The following is a 26,246-nucleotide window of genomic DNA, read 5'->3' on the forward strand; positions in this document are numbered from 1 at the left end:
GCACCATGTTGCATTTGTAGGGTCCCTAAGGTACCTAAACAGCAGAAACCCCTCACAACTGACCCCATTTTGGAAACTAGACCCCTCAAGGAATTTATTTAGATGTTTGGTGAGTACCCTGAACCCCCAGGTGCTTCACAGAAATTTATAATGTTGAGCTGTGAAAATAAAAAAATACATTTTTACCACAAAATTGTTATTTCAACCAGGTAGCTTTTTTTTTACAAGGGTAACAGGAAAAAATCAGCATAAAATGTATTGTGCAATTTCTCCTGAGTATGCTGATACATCATATGTGGTGGAAATCAACTGTCTGGGTGCACAGCAGGGCTCAGAATGAAACTAGCGCCATTTGACTGCAAAATTGGCAGGAATCCTTAGCGAACGCCATGTTGCGTTTGGAGACCCCCTGAGGTGGCTTAACAGTGGAGCCCCCCACAACTGACCCCATTCTGGAATCTATACCCCTCAATGATTTTATCTAGGAGTATAGTGTGCATTTTGAACCCACAAGTACTTCACAGAATTTTATAACAATAGGTTGTCCTATTGAAAATGTTCTTCTTTTTCACAAAAGTGATGCTTTAGCACCAGATTTTCCACTTTTACAAGAGGTAACATCAAAAAGTGGACCCCTCAGTTTGTTACCCACTTTCTTCTGAGTGCAGGGATACCCAACATGTAGTCAAAAACTTCTGTTTGGGCAAACTGCAGGACTTGGAAGGGAAGGTGCACTTTTCAAATTTTGGATTATTAGGTTTGCAGAGCCTATGTGTTTTTAGAACAACTGAAAACCCACATAAATGGATTTTTTTGTATATTTTATCTTGGAGTGAAGGGCAAAATGTGAAGGAAAATACCGCCAACTATATGGCAGACTTGTGCTTGTTCCAGAGATGAAGGAACACCAGGAGGGCTAGAAGGACACGTTAATTTTTCAGAGACTGGTCGTACAACGTCTGTTTAGCACCATCAATCCCTATATGAGGGACAATTGTGCCAGCCGACGTGGTAAACCATAACAGGCTCCTACCTGCCAAGGTCGGAACCGCTATATGCACAAAACAACCAGTCCCCTACAGGGTTATAAAAGTATTGTCCAGTACAGGAGGTTCGGCAAGAACCATGCAGTAAAGCCCAAGGTGTAAAATTACAGAACAGCTTCAGATCCTCCAATAAAATTATCATGCCCGTATCACCAAGACATAGTTGTAATAGTAGTCAGACTAAGATGACTGGTGCTAAAACTTTGAGTGATCAAATCTTGGAATTATTTGTCAGATGATCAGATGTTTCAAGAACATTTGCGGGGTCCACATTCTGGAGTACGCAGACGTGGGCATATGACGAGAATTTGTCTGCATAACACTTCGGTATGTGAGTGATCAAGTCCTGGAATTATTTGTGAAATGGGGTAAAATGTGTTTTACTGATGAAAATAGTAAATTTTATTTGACAAGTAACACAGGGGCTCACTACACAGAAAATATAAACGTGAAAGAAAAACCCTACCACACAATTTGGGAATAGTGTATGATGTCTAATAATTGTGGGATGTGTGGTAGATCTTGAAGCAGGGGGTAACACAAAGTCCTGGCTGGGAAGGGCACATGGGACAGTAATATCTTGAGTCGCTTCTCCTACCCTGCTTGCGACATACCCGGCACCTTTTTTAGGACGGTTTTGGGTGGGAGTAGGAGGCACGAGATGCATAAAATGCCGTTCCGTTAGTCTCCGGGCATTCTCTGACTCGAAGGCTGCCTCTGGTGCCGCTGAGTCAAACATGAGGGACTCAATAATTTTTTCCTGGTATTGCAGAAATGTGAGGGCCCCTTGTGATTTTTTATACAGTACAAAACTGTTGTAGGTAGCAATCTGTATCAGGTAGATTGCTACCTTTTTGTACCAGGCCCTCGTTTTCCGCTTTACCAGGTATGGTTGGAGCACCTGGTCAGACAGGTCCACGCCACCCATAAACCTGTTGTATTGGGTCACACAAAAGGGTTTCTGTTTGTCCCTGGTGGCTCCCCTCTCTCTGACCGACACAGTGGTGTCCTCATGCAGGGTGGTGAGCATGTAGACGTCCTTGCGGTCATTCCACTTTACGGCAACCAGTTTGTCACTTGCCAGTGCGAATGACGCCCCCCTCTCTAGACGTGTGGACACTAACTGTGCCGGCAAACCAACACGGTTTTTCCTTATTGTCCCACAGGCCCCTGTATTTGCAGCATGGAGGGATTCGTATAGGGGGATACTGGTGTAGTAGTTGTCGGTGTACACATGGTAACCTTTACCAAGAAATGGGGACATTAGCTCCCAGACAATTTTTCCTGGGAAGCCAATTGTCTGGGGACAGTTGGGTGGGCTTATTTGGCGGTCCCTACCCTCATAAATGATAAAGTTACATGTGTACCCGCTGGTGCTTTCGCACACTTTATATAATTTTATGCCATACTTGGCTCTTTTGGAGGGAATAAACTGACGGAACGAGAGATGGCCCTTATAACTCATTAGGGACTCGTCAACCGAAACGTTCTCCTCTGGGCTGTAGGAAGTTAGGAAGGACTCTTTCAGGAGGGATATTAGGGGTTTCAATTTATTAAGGCGGTCATAATTGGGGTCAGTTCTTGGGGGGACTTGGGAATTATCACTAAAATGGAGGAATCTCAATAGGGTCTCATATCGGTTTCTGGGCATTATGGCTGCAAATACAGGGGTGGCGTGGACAGATTTGGTTGCCCAGTGGGAGCGGATACTGGGTTTTTTCACTATTCCCATGTTGAGGGTAATGCCTAAAAATTTTTTGATTTCCGGGACACTTGTGGGGATCTAGGACCGGGAATGGACAGATGTTGGCTTTTGGGCAATATATTGGCGGGCGTACAAGTTGGTGTGGTGGGTGATAAGCTCAAGTACTTGTTGGTTAACAAAAATTTGGAAAAAATCCAGTGGGGCAAAATTGGTGACATTTATTTTTATGCCAGGGTCTCCTATGAAAGGGGGAATTTGTGGGGTAAAGGATGGGTCGGGGTACCAGAGAGCATGGGGGACTGCAGAACTAGGTCCTGGCCCTGACGCTTCAGCAGTGGCGACTGGCGGGGTGTGGGACCCCGTGGAGGAAGCCGAATCGTCACCGCTATCCGAAAAATCTCTTTTTGAGGCCGATTCGGTCTCTGACCCAGAACTGCCGGAGGCAAGCAGCGAGTACGCTTGCTCTGCCGTAAACATTCTGCGGGCCATAGTTTTTGTTTTTATCCCTGGCTAACAAAAAATAAACCTAAACCTAACACTAGTATTTTTTTTTTTTTTTATATATAAACCCTAAATTTTTTTATAAAGATTATAACAAAAAATATTTAGGGGAATAACGCAGCGAGGGATGACGGAATGATGGAGGAGGGGATGATCACAGGGGGGTGATCAGAAAAATTGGGAATTGATTATGATGATCTTTGTGAATTGATAACTTTTTCTCTCTATATGGCAGCATGTAGTCTCTCTTCTCTCCCAGATCAACTACAAGGGAGAGAGGAGAAAGGCAGACCTAAATGCTGCCATATTTATCAAATATTGGCATTTTGACTACTGTGATAGGATCTATCACAGTATTCAAATCTAAACAGCCAATCAGAATTTTTTTTTTGGGTTGCCGGGAGCAGGAGGCAGATTATGCCAAGCACACTGCGCATGCGCCCGCCATTTTCCCGGAGAAGAGAAGAAGGGGGGCCGCGGGAGACCGGGGGACCGGTGATTTTTTTTATTGAGGTACAGGGGAGGGGATTGGGGGAACGGGGGATCCCAGATCGGGTGGGAGAGAGACTGGGAACGGTGGTGAGAACTCCGGTTCTCCAGATCCCTCTCTCTGGTCCCCCGGAGGGGGCTCCGGGGAACCAGAGAGCTCCGGTGTACCGGAGGAGAGGTCAGGGGGAGGACATTTCCCTCCGATCTGAAATGTTTGATCATTTCAGATCGGAGGGAAATGAATGCAGAGCCGGCGGCAGCAGTTTTCAGCGCGCGTCGGCGCCATCTTGCATGCTCCGCAGGGGGGCTCTGAAGAACCGGAGGGGGCTCCAGGGACCAAAGAGCTCCGGTGTACCAGAGGAGAGGTCAGGGGGAGGACATTTCCCTCCGATCTGAAATGTTTGATCATTTCAGATCGGAGGGAAATGAATGCAGAGCCGGCGGCGGCGGGAGTTTTCAGCGCGCGGCGGCGCCATCTTGGATTTTCTGGAGGGGGGGGGGGTTGGATGGATTTCTCCGGTACCGGGGGCCTTGGGGGCACTAAGGGCTCACATTTATTTCTCATCTGACTTGTTTGATCACGTCAGATGAGAAATAAATCAATTTTACCAGCCATTTATTTTTTTTTTATGTTGTCGCCGGTATGCGGTGTATACCGGCGATCGCATTAACGGGGTGCAGAAAAAACACCCCGATTCATAATCTGGGGGGTCTCAGCTACCCCTGGTAGCTGAAACCCCCGAGATTTTCGGTCGCTGGGGGGCGCTACAGGGTTTTTTCGGGCCGCCGCTTTAAAGCGGCGGAACAGAATAAGTACCCTGTTTTGCCACCGCTTTAAGTCGTACGGCCGTCGTTATGAGGTTAAGACAATAAAACAAAAAAAAACATTGCGTCGCACGCAAAAAGCCTTTTTGCGGTGCAGAGTCCCTGCCTCCTTTACTGATTTTACACATCCCACAACAAACAGCACCGCAATTCTATCCAAAAGCAGAAAATGCTATTAAAAAAGCATTTTTGGAAATACGTCCAGCTTTCGATAGCGGAAAACGAACATAAACAAACATTACCGATTTTGGGGAAGGAGCTCAGGTTTGCTGAGCCTGATGGAACAAGCTCAGGCTCGACCAAATTTGAAATTGGCAAACCTTTATTGAACAGGTTCACTGATCTCTAGAAATGACTCTGGAATACTTTAACAGATCCCAGTGATTCTGAGATTGTTTTTTTTTGGGACATGTACATCATGATAGTGGTACATTTGCGTTTATTTGTGAAAATATTGGAAATTTGGTGAAAACTTTTAAAATTTCACAATTTTCAAACTTTTAATTTTTATGCCCTTAAACCAGAGAGTTATTTCACACAAACTAGTTAATAAAAAACATTTCCCACGTGTATACTTAACAAAAAGACCATTATTGAATCACTTTTTTTTTGTTAGGAAGTTAGAAGGGTTAAATGTTGTGTCCCATGAATGGGAACAACTTGTTGTATATACAGTATTTCTTGGATTGCATATTTTTCCTTCTATCAGGAAATTCCTAGGTAGATTTAGACTGTATGAAGATTGTCCCTATGTTCCTCCCTTAGCTGGCTTCTTTATAGGATGCTCCTCCCTTCTTCCTCAGTTTAGTCTAGAGCAACCATTCCTGAAGACACATGTGTTCACCCTGTACAGATTATTCATTTTCACCTGCCTTTACTTTGTACTTAATACAAGATTCTAGAAGAAAACTACAGCGTTTCTCCTGGTCTTCCTACAAGTCATCGTTTCTGGCTGAGTTTAAAGCTGTCTGTTGATGCCTGAAGTGTGAGTAAGCATACAGTTATCTAAGGGATTGATAATTAGAGTGCTTGGGATTCACAGCTTCTAGGAAGAGATAGAATAGAGAAAAGGACTAGCTGTGACCGGGATTAGTATACATACAGTACAGACCAAAAGTTTGGACACACCTTCTCATTCAAAGAGTTTTCTTTATTTTCATGACTCTGAAAATTGTAGATTCACATTGAAGGCATCAAAACTATGAATTAACACATGTGGAATTAAATACTTAACAAAAAAGTGTGAAACAACTGAAAATATGTATTATATTCTAGGTTCTTCAAAGTAGCCACCTTTTGCTTTGATTACTGCTTTGCACACTCTTGGCATTCTCTTGATGAGTTTCAAGAGGTAGTCACCGGAAATGGTTTTCACTTCACAGGTGTGCCCTGTCAAGTTTAATAAGTGCAATAAGAGAAACTGTGGAAAAGAGAAGCGCAATAGGGTCTTATCCGAGTAATATATGGGGTGAAATAATGAATATCACTCACCCAGAGAGTTGTGAGAGTCACAACTACTATGCAGGCAACAAATCCCGGCCAAAGGCAGCAGCACCCAAAATGGCTGATAACAGAGAATGGTGAAGTAGGGCTTGCACGGCCGCGCCAGTGACCACTCTGACCATAGAGAGTTAATGTTCCTTTATTTCATCTTTAGGTCGACGCGTTTCTGGAGTCTCTGCTCCCTTCCTCAGGACACACAGGAAAAAAGTACATCAAATCCCTTTGATTGATGTACTTTTTTCCTGTGTGTCCTGAGGAAGGGAGCAGAGACTCCAGAAACGCGTCGACCTAAAGATGAAATAAAGGAACATTAACTCTCTATGGTCAGAGTGGTCACTGGCGCGGCCGTGCAAGCCCTACTTCACCATTCTCTGTTAAGTTTAATAAGTGGGATTTCTTGCCTTATAAATGGGGTTGGGACTATCAATTGTGTTGTGCAGAAGTCTTGTGGATACACAGCTGATAGTCCCCCTGAATAGACTGTTAGAATTTGTATTATGGCAAGAAAAATTTAGCTAAGAAAAGAAAACAAGTGGCCATCATTACTTTAAGAAATGAAGGTCAGTCAGTCCGAAAAATTAGGAAAACTTTGAAAGTGTCCCCAAGTGCAGTGGCAAAAACCATCAAACGCTACAAAGAAACTGGCTCACATGAGGACTGCCGCAGGAAAGGAAGACCAAGAGTCACCTCTGCTGTGGAGGATAAGTTTATCCAAGTCACCAGGCTCAGAAATCTCAGGTTAACAGCAGCTCAGATTAGAGACCAGGTCAATGCCACACAGAGTTCTAGCAGCAGACACATCTCTAGAACAACTATTAAGAGGAGACTTTGTGCAGCAGGCCTTCATGGTAAAATAGCTGCTAGGAAACCACTGGTAAGGACAGGCAACAAGCAGAAGAGACTTGTCTGGGCTAAAGAACACAAGGAATGGACATTAGACCAGTGGAAAACTGAGTCCAAATTTGAGATCTTTGGAACACCGTGTCTTTGTGCGACCCATAAAAGGTGAACGGATGGACTCTACATGCCTGGTTTCCACCGTGAAGCATGGAAGAGCAGGTGTGTTGGTGTGGGGGTGCTTTGCTGGTGACACTGTTATGGATTTATTCAAAATTTAAGTCATACTGAACCTGCATGGCTACCATAGCATCTTGCAGCAGCATGCTATTCCATCCAGTTTGCGTTTAGTTGGACCATCATTTATTTTTCAACAAGACAATGACCCCAAACACACCTCTAGGCTGTGTAAGGGCTAATTGACTAAGAAGGATAGTGATGGGGTGCTACACCAGATGACCTGGCCTCCATAGTCACCAGACCTGAACCCAATTGAGATGGTTTGGGTGAGCTGCACCGCAGAGTGAAGGCAAAAGGGCCAACAACGGCTAAGCATCTCTGGGAACTCCTTCAAGACTGTTGGAAGACCATTTCTGGTGACTACTTCTTGAAGCTCACCAAGAGAATGACAAGAGTGTGCAAAGCAGTAATCAAAGCAAAAGTTGGCTACTTTGAAGAACCTAGAATATAAGACATATTTTCAGTTGTTTCACACTTTTTTGTTAAGTATTTAATTCCACATGTGTTAATTCATAGTTTTGATGTCTTCAATGTGAATCTACAATTTTCAGAGTCATGAAAATAAAGAAAACTCTTTGAATGAGAAGGTGTGTCCAAACGTGTGGTCTGTACTGTAGATCAGTAAAGAACCTGTTTCCAGGAGTGCTATACTGCATGCAATCCAGAGAAGGGATTACACCAAGGGGCTGATAACAAGCCACAGCATAAAACTTTATAGCAGCTTACAGACAGAAAGTGCCCTGTAAAGTATTAACCTGCTATCAGAACTGTGTACAGCTATAAGGCTATGTGCACACGTTGCGCTTTTTCCCAAGTTAATGTTGTGTTTTGAACTGTAGCGTTTCAGTGCAAAATTGCATGCGTTCTGCTTCCCCAGCAAAGTCTATGAGAAATCCGAAAATTCAATGCGCATGCTGCGTTTTTAAACGCAGCGTTTTGGATGCCAGAAATCGCTGCGGTAAAAAAAACAGCATGTCACTTCTTTTGTGCGTTGTAGCTGCATTCTCCACCCATTGAAATCAATGATGTGGGTCAAAATGCAACCAAAATGCACTTGGACTGCATTTTTGTTGTGTTCCGCATGCTTTTTTGACAAGCAAAACGCTGGTCTTTTCAGTCTCTCTCTGTTGATGTCGGTCAATCTTCTGTCTGTAGGTCGGTCTCTTTCTCTGTCAGTTGGTCGCTCTGTCTGTCTCTCTGTTCGTCGGTCTCTCTCTCTCTGTCTGTCCCTCTCTCTGTCCGTCGGTCGGTCTCTCCCCCTCTCTCATACTCACCGGTCCCCGATCAGCAGCGCGGCACTGCATGGCTGTCACAAAGCTCCGGCGGCTTTTCCTCTTTTGAAAATGCCGGACGCTCATTATTCAATCTCGTATTCCCTGCTTTCCCCGCCCACCAGCGCCTATGATTGGTTGCAGTCAGACATGCCCCCACGCTGAGTGACAGCTGTCTCACTGCAACCAATCACAGCCACCAGTGGGCGGGTATATATTGTGCAGTAAAATAAATAAATAAATAATTAAAAGAAAACGACGTGCGGTTCCCCCCCAATTTTGATACCAGCCAGGGTAAAGCCACATGGCTGAAGGCTGGTATTCTCAGGATCGGGAGCCCCACATTATGGGGAGTCTCCCGGACTCTACCCGGCTCATCCCGAATTGCCCTGGTGTGATGGCAATCAGCGTAATAAGGAGTTAATGGCAGCAACCCATAGCTGCCATTAATTCCTAGGTTAATCATGACAGACGTCTCCCCAAGATACATTCCATGATTAACCTGTAAGTTAAAGAAAATAAACACATACACCCGAAAAAATCCTTTATTTGGAATAAAAGACAAAAAAAACCCCCCTCTTTCACCACTTTATTAACCCCCAAATACGCATCCAGGTCCGGCGTAATCCACCTGATGTCCCACGACACTCTCAGCTCTGCTACATGAAGCTGACAGGAGCAGTCACAGACCAGACCGCTCTCTGTCAGCTCCACGCAGCAACTTAAGTGAGCCGCACGATCAGGGATGACGTCAGTCAGGTTACCCGCGGCCACCGCTGGATCCTCCAACTGTGACAGCAAGTATCCAGAGTGACTGAAGTGAGCTGCATGATCAGCGATGACATCACAGGTGAGTTGCAGTCTCGGGTGGATGACTCCAGCTGGCCGTGGGTAACCTGAGTAATGGCAGTGCTGATCGCGCTGCTCACTTCAGTCACTTGGGATTTGCGGTCACTGGTGAGTCCTTCACGGGTGACCGCTAATCAGGATGCGACACAGACAGAGCCGCAGTATGACAATGAAGTCGGGTGAAGTTCATCCGAGTTCATTCTCATCATGCGACTCTGTCTGCTGTCAGCGGGCATGTAGCAGAACTCAATTGCCGTGGGACCGCACTGCAAAAAATGCATCCAAAATGCATGAAAAATGCATCCAAAATGCATGCGTGTTATGATCCGGAACCATGGAAGACCACCACAAATCATTGGCAAAAGGTGACAAGAGCATTGGCAACTAATCTGGCCACCATCCCCTTACTAACCATCAGCACTAGAAGTAGCTGAGGAGTGAACTAACATCCTGTGCACCGCGAACCCAGCCGGAGAACTAACTATCCTAAAGGTAGGAAAGATGAATAACTCTCTGCCTCAGAAAATAGGCAAGAATAGCTAGCCCCCCACATTCAAAGACTGCGGTGATATAGGAAAAACACAATACACAGGTAGATGACAGGATTAGCAAAAGGTGAGGCCCCCGCTGACTAAAATAGGAAAGGACAGGAAAGGGACTGATGGTGGCCAGAGAAAAACCCTGCAAAATACCAACTTCCTGATAGTACAAAAAGGCCCTCAGACCGCACGATCTGAACTCCGTCCTATACCAGGTGCCCTTGTCATACCAATGAACAGAAAACAAGAATTATAACAAAGTCAACAAGCCACAAACACATGGACCCAAAGGAGCTATACTCCACACAGAACTGCAGGGAGTTCCTCATCAATCCACTGAGGGGGAAAATCCCTGCAAGCAAATAAACTGAAACCAACCACAGCAAATGACAAACCCAGATAAACAAAAGAACCAGACAAAAAATAAAGAGCAAGCACTTATCTGGGGAAGATGTGGTGTAGAGCAGGATTAAGCAGGCTAGAGATGCAAAGAACAACTAACATCCGGAAACAGCCTGCAATCAGACCAGGATTTAAATAAGCAGAGAGTTAGCAAAGGAAACAGCCACTGCACAACACACCTGGTCCAAGTCCAAACCATTCCTGGCCACCAGAGGGAGCCTCCCAGCAGCCAGAACATAACTAACATTTACAATACATGCGTTTTGGATGCATTTTTTTGACAAACGCAGTGTTTACAGTTAGAGGCTGCGTTCTTTTCTGCACTGCACAGAACGCAACGTGCGCACATACCCTAAACCTAGAATCACCCATAAGCTAATTGTAAGCTGCAGTCAGAGACTCTGCAAATACATTCTGCAAACACAGGCTGCTCACCAGCTCAGATTGCAACATTGTATTGGTCTCCCTGACAACCAGTGCAGAGCAGCATTCACCCTTCTTGATGGAGGCAAAAAGAACCTTTTAGCTGCCTGCCCTAGAGCAAGAAGAGAAAGACATGGACTCACACTTAAATTACAGTGAAAGATCTAAGCGGTTAACCAAACCAACATGGAAGGTTAAAGAGAACCTAGAAACAGCCAGAAGTTAACTGCTTACCTACACAACATTATTGTGGCAAAGAGTGCAAAAACAAGTGACTGTTTTATCTGCGCCCGGTGCTCATGAGCTACCACCAGAGGGAGCCCTTGAACAGCTGTACTCAGCATACCAGTCCTACAAAGACATTTGTAAAAAATATTCCTCTACCCTGCTGAGATCAAATACGTCTGAGTCTCAAAAATAACTACAGGACTTCCAACAGCTTAATGCTGAACAAGACCGCACCATGCGCGACATTGTGAGCGAGACTGAAGCAAAAATGGCGCGAATGTTAGGAGCGGCATCTTACAAATCCAGGTCCGTTAAGAGCTCAAGGCACTCACTCAAATCAGGCCCATCAAGGTACTCAACCCTTAATGAGCAGTTCATGAAGGCGCGTGCTGAAGCGGAAGCAACGAAAGTACAAGCCACCTTCACCCAGAGAGAAGCAGAGATGAAAGCAGAATCTGCACGCAGAGAAGCAGAGATGAAAGCAGAATCTGCACGCAAGGAAACAGACACAATTGCAGAATCTGCACGCAAAAAGGCAGAAATTGAAGCCCTACAGAAGGAATGTGAACATGTGGCAAGGCTAAAGCTCTTTGAGCAAGCTCTGGGTGGGAGCCAAGAAGGCAGCACCATTTTGTGTGATCTCGACACAGAAGACTCACTTAAGCGTACAAGAGATTATGTGCTGAGTCAAGCCGATGAACCGCCGACTACCATCAACATTCCTGTCAGCGCCAACACTTCTCCAGAGCTTCAAGACACTGATCCACCTACAGCTTCCAGCCATCCAGGTCAGTCCAATAGACCTCAGACTTTCAAGGTTGAACCTGCTTCATATTCCAATGCACAGACACACCCTGCGCATCAGCAACCTCCGTATGCCCATGTCTACATGCAACCTAACATGCCGGCAAGGTGCTACACTTCCAACAAGTGTAGTTCTGGCCTTGCATACAACAGAGATTGTACACACCAAACCGGTCACTGGTCTAAACGCCTACGCCACTCTGTACTTTCCCACGTTCCCAAACCAAGAAGCTACGAACCACACAACCAACACCACGCAGTCAGCAAATGTGCTCCCAAGGACAGAAAGAACAGACATGTCTGACTTTGCGAGGTACATGATCCGTCAAGAACTCACCAACACCGGTCTCACAAAGTTTGATGACCAGCCCAAAAACTACAGAGGGTAGAAGTGTGCCTTCAAAACCGCAACGCGTGACCTCGGCATTACGGCTGCTGAAGAGCTGGACTTGCTAATCAGGTGGCTATGGCCACGGTCTACCGAAAGAATCAAGAGACCCAGATCTGTCTACATCAGTGACCCAACAACTGGTTTCACAACTGCATGGGACAGAATAGAGAAAGGCTTCGGCAGTCCTGAACCAATTGAAGATGCATTGCTCAAACAACTATATGACCTTCCCAAGATATCTGGCAAGGATGCTTCAAAGTACCAGGAACTCAGCAACCTGCTGTTCGAGCTCCAGCTGGCCAAAACAGACAAACCCCTACCTGACCTCAGCTACCTGGACACCGCTTGTGGGCTGAAACTCATAGTCGACAATTTACCTTACAACGTGCAGGAAAGGTGGACCACGGTAGGAACAAGCTGTAAAAAAGAGCACCAAGTCTCCTTCCTTCCATTCTCCTACTTCTGCGAGTTCATCAACGGCATCGCGGAACATAAGGCAGACCCCAGCTTCCCCTGTGGAGAACCCACCGGCTCCACTTCACCAGCTGCCAGAGATGAGAGCCCTCATCAAAATGACAGAAAACATAGGGGCCCAGTATCAGTCAAACAGACTGATGTTCTACCACCTACACCAACGTCAGCACCAGACAAGGGCAATGAAGGCGGGAAGGTGGAAAATCCGAACCGCCAGTGTCCTATTCACAAACTGCCACTCCCCTGAAGAAGTGCATTGGCTTCAGGAAGAAACCCCTTCAAGAATTAAAGGAACTCCTGAAAAGGTTTGGGGTATGTTTCAGGTGTTGTGCCTCTACAGAACACCTTGCCAAGGACTGTAGGGTTACAATTAAGTGCATGGAGTGTGACAGCGCGGATCACGTACAAGATCTCCACCCATCTCAGCCTGATCCTGCACCTACGCCTTCTCCTACCACAAGTCATGGCAGGGAGAGTACAGACCAAGCTGCAAACCAGCTCACAGTATCCTCCTAATGCACCAAAGTCTGCGGAGAAGATCTCTGGGACAAGTCTTGTGCGAAAATATGCCTAGTAAGGGTATATCCCAAAGGTTACCCAGAAAGGGTCGTGAAGGTGTACAGCATCCTGGATGACCAGAGCAACAGGTCACTGGCCAGGTCTGAACTCTTCGCCTTGTTCGGCTTAAAAGGAAATGCCTACCCTTACACACTAGGTACTTGCAGCGGCATCTCAGAAGCTTGCGGAATAAGAGCCAGTGGTCTTGTGGTAACATCTCTTGAAAATACCGTAGAGATACCTCTACCTTTACTCGTCGAGTGCAACCAGATACCGGCTAACCGGGAAGAGATTCCGACACCGGAGGCAGCTCTTCACCACCCTCACCTGATAAATATCGCCAGCAAGATCCCAGCTCTCGATCATAGTGCAAAAATCCTTATTCTGCTTGGAAGGGACATCCTCCAGCTACACAAAGTACGCCAACAAATCAACGGGCCACACGACGCGCCATTCGCTCAGCGCTACGACTTAGGCTGGGTGATCATAGGCAGAATGAAGAGTTCCGACGCAATCTCCTCCTACAAGACGCACATCCTCCCAAATGGTCGCAGCACTCACTTTCAACCATGTCCGCATCACTACTGGGTGAAAGAGGCTGAGCGACACCAGGTGGAGACAGCAGCCGCCCGACTGCGCAGACGCACACCATCTCTTGGATGATTTTTTGGGATCAACAGTGTTTGCGTCTACAAATGAAGATAACAAGTTTGCACCGACAAGAGAATACAAGGAAATCATAAAGATTATGGATAAAGAGTTCTCTCAAAATGACTCTAACAGTTGGGTAACCCCATTACCCTTTCAGTCTCCAAGGCCAATGTTGCCAAACAACTTCCAGCAAGCAACCGCAAGGTTCTCCTCTCTAAAACGCACCTTGAAAAGAAAACCAGAGATGGAGAAACACTGTCGACTTCATGCAAAATATCCTCGAGAGAGATCATGCTGAACAGTGGCACCACATTTCCCCCGAACAAAACCCAGCTGACCGAGGAACGAGACTCACTGCTGCGTCCAAACTCGGCGACAACATGTGGCTGATACCTCCAAGTATCTTATACTAGGAGACCTGCGATAACTACGTCGGCAACATGTACGAGCTGGTGGAACCAGAATCCGACAAGGAAATTAGACTAATTGTCTCCACTCACTACACTTCAGTGACATCAAAACAGAAGTTGAGACCTCATCGCTTAGAGTGCTTCTCAAGTTGGTCATCTGCGGTACGAGCCGTAGCTCATCTTATTCATATCGCTGACTGTTTCTACAAGTCTTCAACGTGCCACGGCTGGCACATGTGCGTGAATCATCCAGCTGTCATCGACAAAGAATTTTCCGAATAAGTCATACTCAGGTTTGTACAGCAAGAAGTATATCGCCACGAGATTGACAGCATCACAAAGGGTGTTAACCTTTCCAAAACTAGTTCGCTCTTCAACCTGAATCCAGTGATCGATCACAACAAGTTGCTTCGAGTGGGCGGCTGGATTGGAAAATCTGATCTGCATAATAAGGAACAGAACCCTATTATAATTCCCGGTCGACACTACGTTGCTACCTTGTTAGTCCGACACTATCATGAACAAGTGCAGCATCCAGGTAGACAGCTTACCGAAGGCAGGATCAGGTCCGCCGGTTTATGCATCGTTGGGGCGAAAAGGTGTGTCTCTTCAGTGCTTCATATATGCGTCAAGTGCCAAAGGTTAAGAGGAAGACATCAACACCAGCAGATGGCAAATCTTCCGACAGATCGTTTAAGTACAGATCAGCCATTCTCGTATGTCGGTGTAGACGTCTTTGGTCCATGGTCAGTCATCACAAGAAGAACTCATGGAGGAGCTGCAAGTAGTAAGCGATGTGCTGTCCTATTTACCTGTCTCAGCATCCGTGCAGTTCACATTGAAGTAATTGAATCCATGGACTCTTCCTGCTTCATCAATGCCCTTAGAAGGTTCTTCTCCATCCGCGGGCCTGCCAAACAATTCTGCTGCGACTGTGGAACTAATTTCACAGGGGCTTGTAAGGAACTGCAGCTAAACGTCTTGGCTGACAATGGCTGTACCTGGGTGTTCAATCCCCCACACTCGTCACACATGGGTGGATCCTGGGAACGCATGATTGGAATCGCACGAAGAATCCTTGATTCCATGCTACTAAATCGCAAACTTCCTCTCACCCACGAAGTGCTGGTGACCTTCCTCGCAGAGGTATCCGCTATAATAAACGCTAGACCTCTGGTTCCTGTATCATCCGACCCCGCCGCTCCAATGATTTTCACTCCAGCCACAGTCCTCACACAGAAAAATGGAGCTGTTTCAGTCCCTCCTGGGGACTTCAATCAAAAGGATATTTTCAGACGTCAATGGAAGCAAGTACAACATTTGTCCAACGTGTTCTGGCATCGGTGAAAGACCGAGTATTTGCATCTGCTTCAAAGCTGCCACAAATGGCAGAAGTCATCTCCCAACCTGCAGGAGATGTTGTCATACTGAAAGACAGAGAGGCTCATCGCAACGAGTGGCCAATGGGACTCATCTCCAAGGCTGTACTCAGCGATGATGGAAAGACCGGGAAGGTAGAAGTGAAGGTGACGAAGGGCGGTTCAACCCGAATCTTCTTTTGTCCAGTCACTGAACTCATGCTACTTTTACCAAAGGAGGACGTTACATGAACTAACTTTGTCATTGGAACCTTGAACTTTTCCTTTGGACTAAAACTTTACAGTTGCATTATTGGGTTGGAGGAAGAGTTGGTATGTTTGCAGCTTCCCCAATCCGAAGATGGGTTTGTTGAACTTGAATTCATTTTCCATTTTTTCTACCTTTACATTTTTACACAAGGACTATGCGTCATCGACCAAGCATAGACTTGAATTCATTGCATTACCGTTGCATTTTTTGTGTTTCTCTCTTTCCCGTTACAGGTTTCGTGACATCGAGGGACTGGATCGACTCCTTACGTCGTACAAGGACTTGTGAAATCAGATGATTTCAGACGGGGAGTGTTGTGTCCCATGAATGGGAACAACCTGTTGTATATACAATATTTCTTGCATTGCATATTTTTCCTCCTATCAGGAAATTCCTTGTTACTAGGTAGATTTAGACTGTATGAAGATTGTCCCTATGTTCCTCCCTTAACTGGCTTCTGTATAGGATGCTCCTCCCTTTTTCCTCAGTTTAGTCTAGAGGAACCATTGCTGAAGACACATGTGTTCACCCTGTACAGATTGTTCCTTTTCACCTGCCTTTACTTTGTACTTAATACAAGATTCTAGAAGAAAACTGCAGAGTTTAAAGCTGTCTGTTGATACCTGAAGTGTGAGTAAGCATACAGTTATCTAAGGGACTGATAATTAGAGTGCTTAGGATTCACAGCTTCTAGGAAGAGACAGAATATTAAAAGTTTATCAGCAATTTCTCATTTTTCAAACAAAATTTATAAAACCATTTTTTAGGGACCACATCACGTTTGATGTGATTTTGAGGTACCTGGGTCACAGAAAATACCCACAAGTTACACCATTCTAAAAACTGCACCCCTCAAACTGCTCAAAACCACTTCAAGAATGTTATTAACCCATTAGGTGCTTCATAAGAATTAAAGCAATGTAAAAGGGAAAAATCTAAATTTTACTTTTTCACACAAAATGTTACATTAGACCCAAATTTTATTTTATATTTTCACAAGGGTAGCAAGAGAAAATGAACCATACAATTTGTGCAATTTATCATGAGTACGCCAATACCTCATGTGTTGTGGAAATCTACTGTTTGAGAACATGGCAGGACCCGGAAGGAAAGTGGTACCTTTCAAGATAGGGTGTCGCATTTTTTTATTTTTGTATTAAAAATAGTGATTATGAAATCAAGTATTTTTAATAAAAAATTAAAATCACTGCTTATTTAGTTTTTATATAATTCTAATTTTACTGAAGGCACCTGGGGCTGCCATCTTGGATTTGCTGTGTGTAAGGACAGTTACTCACTCCTTTATGGCAGCCCTTGTGCATAGAGAACAGTGGTCGGGATCCGACCCTATTTAGTAACGTTAGAATAGGCATCTGCTGTGACCTGGGCTGTCCAGATCACAGCAGAGGGAGGAGATCAGCGCCATAATTGTGGATCTCACAGCGTATGCTGTTTGCTTCACTTTTCCCCTGTCAACCACCGGGATGTGTGAGTACAGGGCGCCGGGCCGCCTCCCCCCTCCATTACCGTCTCCAATGACACCCCCTCCCTCCGCTCTACCCAGCCTCGCTCTCTCCCCGCTACTGCTGCTGCCGCCACCCCTCCCCCCACCGTTACCGTCTGTCTCCAAAGACACCACCTCCCCCCGCCACCGCTGCCACCGCCGCCTCCCCTCCCCCCGACGTTACTGTCTCCAATGATACACCTCCCTCTGTTCTACCCAGCCCCCCCGCCGCTGCTGTGTGTGTGTTTGTGTGCCTCTGCATGTGAGTACCGGCACCCCTTCCCCCACCACTGCCGCTGCTACCGTCTCCAATAACACCCCCTGCTCCCCCCCTCCCTTCCGCCTGCCACCTGTCGGCCTGTGTGTGTACCGGTGATCCTGTCTGCAGAGCTGTGTATCTAATCCTCTCCTGTGTGATACTGTCTGCAGAGCTGTATCTAATCCTCTCCTATGTGATACTGTCAGCAGAGCTGTGTATCTAATCCTCTCCTGTGTGATACTGTCTGCTGAGCCGTGTATCTAATCGTATCCTGTGTGATACTGTCTGCTGAGCCGTGTATCTAATCCTATCCTGTGTGATACTGTCTGCAGATCTGTGTATCTAATCCTGTCCTGTGTGATACTGTCTGCAGAGTTGTGTATCTAATCCTCTCCTGTGTGATACTGTCTGCTGAGCCATGTATCTAATCCTATCCTGTGTGATACTGACTGCTGAGCTGTGTATCTAATCCTCTTATGTGTGATACTGTGCTGAGCTGTGTATCTAATCCTATTCTGTGTGATACTGTGTGCTGAGCTGTGTATCTAATCCTGTCCTGTGTGGTAGTCTGCTGAGCTGTGTATCTAATCCTAACCTGAGTGATACTGTCTGCTGAGCTCTGTATCTAATCCTATCCTGTGTGTACTGTCAGCTGACCTGTGTATCTAATCCTATCCTGTGTGATACTGTTTGCAGAGCTATGTATCTAATCCTGTCCTGTGTGATACTATCTGCAGAGCTGTGTATCTAATCCTATCCTGTGTGATACTGTCTGCAGAGCTGTATATCTAATCATATCCCGTGTGATACTGTCTGCTGAGCTGTGTATCTAATCATCTTCTGTGTGATACTGTCTGCAGAGCTGTGTATCTGATTCTATCCTGAGTGAAACTGTCTGCTGAGCCGTGCATCTAATCATATCCTGTGTGATACTGTCTGATGAGCCGTGTATCTAATCATATCCTGTGTGATACTGTCTGCTGAGCCGTGTATCTAATCCTATCCTCTGTGATACTGACTGCTGAGCTGTGTATCTAATCCTCTTCTGTGTGATACTGTCTGCAGAGCTGTGTATCTAATCCTCTTCTGTGTGATACTGTCTGCAGAGCTGTGTATCTAATCCTCTCCTGTGTGATACTGTCTGCTGAGCCATGTATCTAATCCTATCCTGTGTGATACTGACTGCTGAGCTGTGTATCTAATCCTCTTCTGTGTGATACTGTCTGCAGAGCTGTGTATCTAATCCTCTCCTGTGTGATACTGTCTGCTGAGCCATGTATCTAATCCTATCCTGTGTGATACTGACTGCTGAGCTGTGTATCTAATCCTCTTCTGTGTGATACTGTCTGCAGAGCTGTGTATCCAATCTTCTTCTGTGTGATACTGTGCTGAGCTGTGTATCTAATCCTATTCTTTGTGATACTGTCTGCTGAGCTGTGTATCTAATCCTGTCCTGTGTGGTAGTCTGCTAAGCTGTGTATCTAATCCTAACCTGAGTGATACTGTCTGCTTAGCTGTGTATCTAATCCTATCCTGTGTGATACTGTCTGCTGAGCTGTGTATCTAATCCTATCCTGTGTGATACTGCCTGCAGAGCTGTGTATCTAATCATATCCTGTGTGATACTGTCTGCTGAGCCATGTATCTAATCCTATCCTGTGTGATACTGACTGCTGAGCTGTATATCTAATCCTCTTCTGTGTGATACTGTGGTGAGCTGTGTATCTAATCCTAACCTGAGTGATACTGTCTGCTGAGCTGTGTATCTAATCCTATACTGTGTGATACTGTCTGCTAAGCTGTGTATCTAATCCTATTCTGTGTGATACTGTCTGCTGAGCCATATATCTAATCCTATCCTGTGTGATACTGCCTGCAGAGCTGTGTATCTAATCCTATCCTGTGTGATACTGTCTGCAGAGCTGTAGGTAGTGAAGGAAAATAATTCAGCTCACCCAGGTCTGCGAGGACTCCAAAGAAGGACAGGTGCACGGATAGAAGGCCGGCCACACCAGGAAACTCCACAAAAACAAGGAAATCCAGCATCCACGTCCAGGTATTTAAAATTTGATTTTTATTCACATTCGTTAAAAGGAGTGATGCATATCACATCCAAAATATAAAATCCCACAAGGGGGAATCGAAATACAGATGGTACGCGTTTTGAGCTGAACGCTCTTAGTCCCAATCCCTGTCCCTATTGGGACTAAGAGCGTTCAGCTCGAAATGCGTACCATCTGTATTTTGATTCCCCCCTTGTGGGATTTTATGTTTTGGATGTGATATGCATCACTCCTTTTAACGAATGTGAATAAAAATCAAGTTTTATATACCTGGACGTGGATGCTGGATTTCCTTGTTTTTGTGGTGTCTGCAGAGCTGTGTATCTAATCCTGTCCTGTGTGATACTGTCTGCAGAACTGTGTATCTAATCCTATACCGTGTGATCCTGACTGCTGAGCTCTGTATCTAATCCTATCCCGTGTGATACTGTCTGCAGAGCTGTGTATCTAATCCTATCCTGTGTGATACTGTCTGCTGAGCCGTGTATCTAATCCTATCCTGTGTGATACTGTCTGCTGAGCTGTGTATCTAATCCTCTTCTGTGTGATACTGTCTGCAGAGCTGTGTATCTAATCCTCTTCTGTGTGATACTGTCTGCAGAGCTGTGTATCTAATCCTCTTCTGTGTGATACTGTCTGCTGAGCTGTGTATCTAATCCTGTCCTGTGTTGTAGTCTGCTGAGCTGTGTATCTAATCTTATCCTGAGTGATACTATCTGCAGAGCTGTGTATCTAATCCTATCCTGTGTGATACTGTCTGCAGAGCTGTGTATCTAATCCTGTCCTGTGTGATACTGTCTTCAGAGCTGTGTATCTAATCCTATCCTGTGTGATACTCCTGCTGTCCTTGGTGACACTTTAGACATTTCTGGTCACCAGCAAAATGGCTCTGCACTGTGATCCTAAATTTCATTTCCTGTTATCCTTTGGAAACACCCAGATTGGGGGTAGCTGTGACATCACACACTGGAGAGCAGATTCTGCCACTTTACTGCAGCTGTAATCCAGGCTTTTTCTACAGTAGGATTTTTGTAGGATTTCAGAAGCTGCTCCCCCTAGTGTTTAACAGTGGAAGATATCAAACTTTTTAAAAAAATTGTTATAATTTGCTCAATTAAAAACAAATAATAATATTTAAACAAAACATTAAAACATTAATGCTTTACATTTTTTCAGTTATTTAATTTTTTTTTTTGAACGACACCTTCCCTTTAAACTTTTGGAGTGCAAAATCGTCTGCAATAGATAGTGGATGCAATATCGCATTTGTAGAGCCCATGATGTGCCTAAACACTTAGAAAACCCTCACAAATGACCTCATCTTGAAAACTACACCTGTACCACCGCTGCAGCAGTCGGACTGCTCGGATCCGGGGTTGCTGTGACTTGAGGGTCTCCGGACCCGGGGGCTCGGGGACACCCGAAAATGAAAGGGGGGGTATTTACAGGCGATTAATGTTCGTGACACCACCCGTGGTTCATGGTAAGGGGAGTACCGCTGCTGCCGATGGGAGTACCCGGGGGAGATGGAGTGGGGCAGCCAGATGACGTTCCCTCCATGGGTAGGGGAGGCCCCGGGACTCTGGATGGTGGAGGTGGAGGGGAGTGTGTTGCAGGCCAGCAGAGAGATTCAGGGGAGGGCAGCATACTCACTCAGGCCGTATGGATGTTGGTATGTTGGTGCGACCATTAAGCAGACTCTGACACAGACGTAAACTAAGTCTCTGGGTGCCACTGCCGCTTTAGGGGGAGCTCGTCCGGGAATCCATCCCCGTGGGTATTGCTGATGGTTCTGGACCTGCCTCCATGCACTAATTTAGAGTGTTCTGAGTGACCCCTCAGCCTGAAGCTTTCGGGGTCCCGGTCCCTACGGTTAGTTAGAGTAGCTGTGCTCTCGATGGCTGACACTCGGGATCTCAGTGGGCCGCATAAGCTGGAAAGCCCTATCCCCCTCGTTGTGTTGATACCTTCGATCTCTGAGCTCTTGGGGAAAGTTCATAAAGAGACTATCCTCCAAAGCTTAATTATCAGGTTGCGTGAAGCTACTCCCTGATCTAGGGTCCAGTACCCCGCCATGCTCAGTACCGGTTCGGTTACTAGATGTTCCGGTGCCGAGCTTTCTCCCAAACTAAGTCTGGCACCCCTCTCTAATACCCTGTGACCGGGTTTCCGACTTCTCCGGTCCTAGACCACCGTCTGTGACCTAGCGAACGTCTCCCAGGGAGCTCCAACTCCCTCCAGCTCCTCACTCTCTGAGGGCTACCACTGTTCTGACTCAGACCCTCCCACCAGTCTGCCTGACCCCTAGGCAGGTGGCCCTGTTCCAGCTAGACCACCCACTGGTGTGCCTGACAGGGTGTGACCTAGGTGTGGCTAGGATTTGAATGCTGATGGAGCACTACCAAAGGTTAGGATCCCAGAACCATGGGGGGTTGAGCTCTGCACCAAAAGAGAAAGGAGTGCAGTACCCTGTGACACTCTGACTAGTTCAAGGGCATCACACACCCCTCAAGTAATTTTTTCTAGATGCTTGTCTTTAACCCTAAATCTTTCATTTCTACTTAGGTAACAGAAAAAAAATGCACCACACAAATTGTTGTGCAATTTCTCCTGAGTATGCCGATGCTCCAAATGTATTGGAAAACTACTGTTTGGGCACATGGCAGGGCTTGGAAGGGAAGGAATACCATTTAATTTTTTTGAACGCAAAATTGGCTGGAATCATTAGCGGACATCATGTCACATTTGGAGAGCCCCTGATGTGCCTAAATAGTGCAATCCTCCCCACAAGTGAGACCATTTTGGAAACTAGATGCCTCAAGGAATTTATCTAGATGTTTGGTGAGCACCATGAACCCACAAGTGCTTCCCAGAATTTTATAACGTTGATGTCACGTTATTAGACGTAGTACAGCGTAATCCCCACAAGGTAGCAGCAGAATAGTGAAGGAGAGACAAACAAAACACTGAAATGAAAAGGCAGCTGAAGTACAGCAGACTAACTTCAGCAGTCAGTAAACAGGTGAACGACCAGGGGGAAATAGAGTAGTCAAACAGTCAGGGTCTAGCCAGGAAAGTCGAGTCACAGCAAAGGGAGGATCAATATCAAAGTCAGAAAACAGAAATGAGTCGGAAGGCGGGAGATCAGGTGTGCAGAGGGAAACACAAACAACAGACAGGAGAGGGAAATGAGGTTCAGAAGAGGCAGACGAATGGAGGGGGGTCAAAGTCAGGACACAGTAGCAGGGAAGCAGAACAGATCGGGAACACTCCCCAGAACCAGTATACAAGCTGCTTTATATAGCGTCCTGGGATCCAGAACGAGGCAAGGGAAGTTAACCCCTGACATGACCAGGCCAGAGATAGGTGTAACCAGCAGCAGGGAAAAGCCGACCTGGATCATGACAGTACCCCCTCCTCAAGGGGGGCCACCGGACCCCCAGGTTTCCCAGGAACCCTCCTTAGGAAGGCACGAACCAGTCGGTCTGCATGGAATGATCGCGCTGGGACCCATGATCGGTCCTCAGGTCCGTAACCCCTCCAATCTAGGAAGTACTGAAGTGAACTGCCGACCATGCAAGAGTCGACTATGTGTTTTACCTCATATTCTGTTTTGCCATCAACAGAGACAGGAGGGGGGGACCTGGAGACTCAGCAGAGGAGGGAACGAACGATTTAACACTAGAAGTCCCAGAAATTTCGAGCTCCCCCCTGAAGTCCCGAAAGAGGGTCAAATGACCCTTAGGGGTACTTTGCACACTACGACATCGCAGCTGCGATGTCGGTGGGGTCAAATCGAAAGTGACGCACATCCGGCGTCGTTGTCGATATCGGAGTATGTGAATCCTTTTTAATACGATTAACAAGCGCAAAAGTGTCGAAATTGTATGATCGGTGTAGTGTCGGGCATTTCCATAATGTCGCTGCAGCGACAGGTACGATGTTGTTCTTCGATCCTGCGGCAGCACACATCGCTGTGTATGAAGCCGCAGGAGAGAGGAACATCTCCTTACCTGCGTTCCGGCTGCAATGAGGAAGGAAGGAGGTGGGCGGGATGTTTACATCCTGCTCATCTCCGACCCTCTGCTTCTATTGGCCGCCTGCCGTGTGACGTCGCTGTGACGCCGCACGACCCGCCCCCTTAGGAAGGAGGCGGTTCGCCGGCCAGAGCGACGTCGCAGGGCAGGTAAGTGCATGTGAATAATGCGATAATTTTTGCTACGGCAACTATCACAAGAGATCGTATGTGCGACGGGGGTGGGAACTATCGCGCTCGGCATCGCTACAATCGGCTTGCGATGTCGTAGTGTGCAAAGTACCCCTTAGTCCAAACTGAATAGAACTAACTAGAAACTAAATGGCTAAACTCAATGGAAAACAATAACCTCCTGTGTTACGACAGTAATGACCTTAATTACAGAAGAAAAGACGGTGATTATAGGATGTTAGCTAAAATCCTTCAGGTCATTCGACCCGTCTCTGGGTTCCAAAGGTAGAAATGTTAAATGACCCCTCTCTGGGACTTCTAGTGTTAAAAAGGGACTTGTGAAATACATTGGGAATGCGGAATGACGTGGGCAAGCGCAGACAAAAGGCCACTGGGTTAACAACCTGAACAATCTGATATGGACCAATAAACTTGGGACCCAGCTTAGCGGATGGAAGTCTCAAACGGATGTTCCTGGTAGACAACCATACCCTGTCCTCCACCTGAAAATTGGGGCCAACGGAACGTCGCTTATCGGCAAAGCGCTTTTGTCTGCCCTAGGCCACCCCAATATTCCTCTGTACCTCCCTCCAGACCTCCCACAATCAGTGGACTGCCGAGTCAGACCCTGGGCACCCAGAATCCAGTCTGGAAAATTCACCAAAATGGGGATGGTAACCGTAATTACAAAAAAATGGGGTGGTGCCAGTGGACTGGTTGACTCAGTTATTGAAAGCGAATTCGGCCACGGGCAGTGAGGAACACCAATCATCCTGCTGAGATGAAGCCAGACACCGTAAAATCTGCTCCAGAGACTGATTGGTTCTCTCAGTTTGCCCGTTGGTCTCGGGATCGTAGGAAGACAAAAAGGTTAATTGGATACCCGATCTCTTGCAGAATGCCCTCCAAAATTTAGACATGAACTGCACCCCTCTGTCCAACACTATGGTTATAGGGACGCCATGCAGCCGCACAACATGTTCAATAAACAACTTAGACAGTGTCTCCGCATTAGGTAGACCTGCCAATGGAACAAAGTGTTGTTTGCTGAACCTGTACACCACCACCCGCACAACAGGATAGGGAAATCAGTGATAAAATCCATAGAAAAATGAGTCCAGGGTCTATCTGGAATTGGCAACGGAACCAATTCCCCGGCCGGCCGGTTATGGGAGATTTTAGAACGAGCACACATATCACATGCGGACACAAACACGGCGACATCAGAGTACAAGGAAGGCCACCAAAACAACCTGGCAATAGCTCTCCTAGAGGCTGAGAAACCAGGATGAGCGCTAAGTGCAGAATCATGGAACTCCTGGAGTACCCGTAATCTAAACTGAACAGGAATAAAGAGCTTGGTATCGGGTAACGAAGGAGGAGCAAGTGACTGGGCATCACGAATCTCAGCCTCTAATTTGGAGGACACCCGAGCAACAACCACCCCGAGAGGAAGAATGGAGGAAGGAGGTTCGGGCGGTGATATCGGATCCAAGCTGCGCGATAAGGCATTGGCCTTAACATTCTTGGAACCAGGCCGAAAGGTAATGGAGAAACGAAAACAGGAAAAAAAAAAGCGACCACCTAGCCTGTCTAGGAGTTAAACGTTTGGCAGACTCGATGTAAGACAGGTTTTTATGGTCTGTAATCACCGTGATCCGACGAACAGCCCCTTCAAAAAGTGCCTCCATTCTTCAAAAGCCAATTTTATGGTCAACAATTCACGATTTCCCACGTCATAATTCCTGTCGGCGGAGAAAAACTTTTTAGAGAAAAATGCACATGGTCTTAAATTGGTTAAAGTAGCGGGTCCCTGGGATAACACTGCACCAACCCCCACCTCCGAGGCATCCACCTCCACAATAAACGGTTCAGATCTATCGGGCTGAACAAGTACCGGAGCGGTCATGAAACATTCTTTTAGCTTCAAAAATGTTTCTACCGCTAGGGATGACCAAACTTTAAGATTCAGCCCCCTTGCAGGTGAGATCAGTGAGTGACTTGACCACCTGAGAAAACCCCCTGATAATTTTACGGTAATAATTTGGAATTCTCCCGTAACCTACTAAGTACCATACGTATATGACCAATGTGAGACTCCTTGTCGGATGAAAAAATTAGAATATCATCCAAGTATACCACAATAAAACGCCCAATGAGATCAGAAAATTCATCATTCATGAAGTTCTGAAATATGGCAGGTGCGTTAGTAAGACCAAAAGGCATGTCTAAGTTTTCAAACAAACCTTATGAGGTCTACTCATCCCCTTCCCGTATGCGAATGAAGTTATAGGCTCCCCTGAGGTCCAGCTTAGCGAACCACTTAGCTCCGGCCAACTGATTATAGAGATCAGGGATGAGTGGAAGGGGATAAGTATTTCTCACTGTAATTTTATTTAGTTCACGAAAATCGAGGCATGGGCATAGAACACCATCTT

The sequence above is a fragment of the Anomaloglossus baeobatrachus genome, chromosome 6 (assembly GCF_048569485.1).
Source record: "Anomaloglossus baeobatrachus isolate aAnoBae1 chromosome 6, aAnoBae1.hap1, whole genome shotgun sequence".
In the NCBI taxonomy this organism is placed as follows: Eukaryota; Metazoa; Chordata; class Amphibia; order Anura; family Aromobatidae; genus Anomaloglossus; species Anomaloglossus baeobatrachus.